At 36.4% G+C, this 1,790-nt stretch overlaps 1 pseudogene; it reads right to left on the bottom strand.

Moving 5' to 3' along the window:
* Positions 1-1,330: 1,330 nt before the first annotated feature.
* LOC128422936 (uncharacterized) lies at positions 1,331-1,506 on the bottom strand (annotated as a pseudogene).
* Between the last annotated feature and the right edge of the window lie 284 nt (positions 1,507-1,790).

The raw sequence follows: 1,790 nt of genomic DNA, 5'->3' as shown, positions 1-1,790 counted from the left end.
AATAAATAAATAAATAAATACATCCACTTTAAACAGTCATGACTCACCCCCACCCTCAAATTCTGGCTTTGTTAAGGGTGCTGAGAATTGTTAGGAGACCCCTATGGCCTCTCCTGGTACACACTCACCTGAGCTTTTAATGGTGGTGGAACAACCATCCTCTCATCTTAACACCCGAGAGGCTCTGTAGGGAAAGAGGTTGTCTTTTAGGTCTCTGGGGCCTGAGCATCTTGAATTGGGCTCAGAAACAAACTGGTAACCAACGGAAACTGTTGAGTTTCCACATACATGGTCATCATTCAGCTGCCACTTCAACAAGAAGTAATGAAGACTTTCACGGGCAGAGCAATCGCATCACAGATTAACCATGACAGTTAATGCAAAAGTTCCATCTAGCATCTAGCACACGATGTTTCAGGGGAGGTAGTTCACATGTTCGGCTGCATGCTCAGTATGAAACATCAACTCCCATGTGGGAAGCAACATTTAATTCCTGAAGCTGCTGGACTTCTTTATAAATGCTTGAGGTCTCCTGTTATGAACTGGCAGTAAAATCGAACTGCTACAAGAATGGGTGCAAATATTATTTAACACATCACTGTCAGATGCCAATCACTGTAGATACGTTTAACATCAGCTGAGGTGGTGGAAATGTGTTGAATGCTTCCCAAGATTTCATACAAAAACATCACAAGCATGAAATCTCAAATTTTATGTATTGAGGTCATAGTCTTTTTTTTTAAAAAAAACCTCAGATACATTTGGTGTGCTAGAATTCCAGCCTTTAACTTGCAAATTTATCTTCCAGAATACTGAATGTACTTCATATGCTGATTTTATTTCTTCTAAAAACTTCCTTGTTTTTCAAAGAAGGAAAGAATGTATTATCTCTCCTTATTAACAATTCTAAATAAAGACTTCCTTGGTTTCCCTTAAAAAAAAAAAGAATGACTAAGTCAACTATAACATATATTTGACAGAAATAATTTGAAAGTAATTATAACAAGCCAAGCATTTGGACTCATGGGTAATTTGAATTCAAATTCTTTGCACCTTATAATTATGCACTTTTTGGGGATGCACTATTGAAAAAACGTGTGTGTGTGTGTGTTCATTCATTTATTTATTACCATAATGAGCAGGGGGCAGGACAGCAAAATACAAAGAAAATATTTAACCAAGTCAATTAAGAAACCAGCCACTGTTGTGGACAATAGAAATAAATAAGTTCCAAGAGCTTGATTTTCTAGTATTTGAAGAGAAGAGAGTGAGGAGAGAGATTCAATTCAGTTCACATTTAAAGGTGAGCTTTCTGCACTTGCACCTTCTGAAACCGTATTTGAAGTGAAGCACAATCCTCCTTCGAAATCCAACCTTCTCTACATTTTATTTCTTCAGCCACATAATGTGTACATAAATGTATACACTGAGGTAAAGTGTACACATAAAATCATTATTAATGAAAATAACATACACTTGATCTTAGCCAAAAGGCAGAGAAGCGAAATTTCTCCATATATAATGCATTCTTGAAAATAACATACGAGAATGCATTATATATGGGGAAATTTCTTTGCAATACTGTGTAGATAAGGCGACATTGCATACAAATGTGTACTTCAGGAGAAATCTGCACTTTAGTGCTGATGAATTTTCATGAGGAATCTAAACAGAAATTCACAAACAGGTGTGGCAATGTGGATGACTGAACTGAAGACTGGAAAAATGAGAAACCCAGTAATCCAATCTATTGTAAATATTGTTCTGGATGAGCATGATGTTTAGTGTGT

Source organism: Podarcis raffonei, chromosome 10, assembly GCF_027172205.1.
Source record: "Podarcis raffonei isolate rPodRaf1 chromosome 10, rPodRaf1.pri, whole genome shotgun sequence".
Taxonomy (NCBI): Eukaryota; Metazoa; Chordata; class Lepidosauria; order Squamata; family Lacertidae; genus Podarcis; species Podarcis raffonei.
Note: the sequence above shows the minus strand (reverse complement) of the source record. Positions and strands in the feature narration are given on the sequence as shown.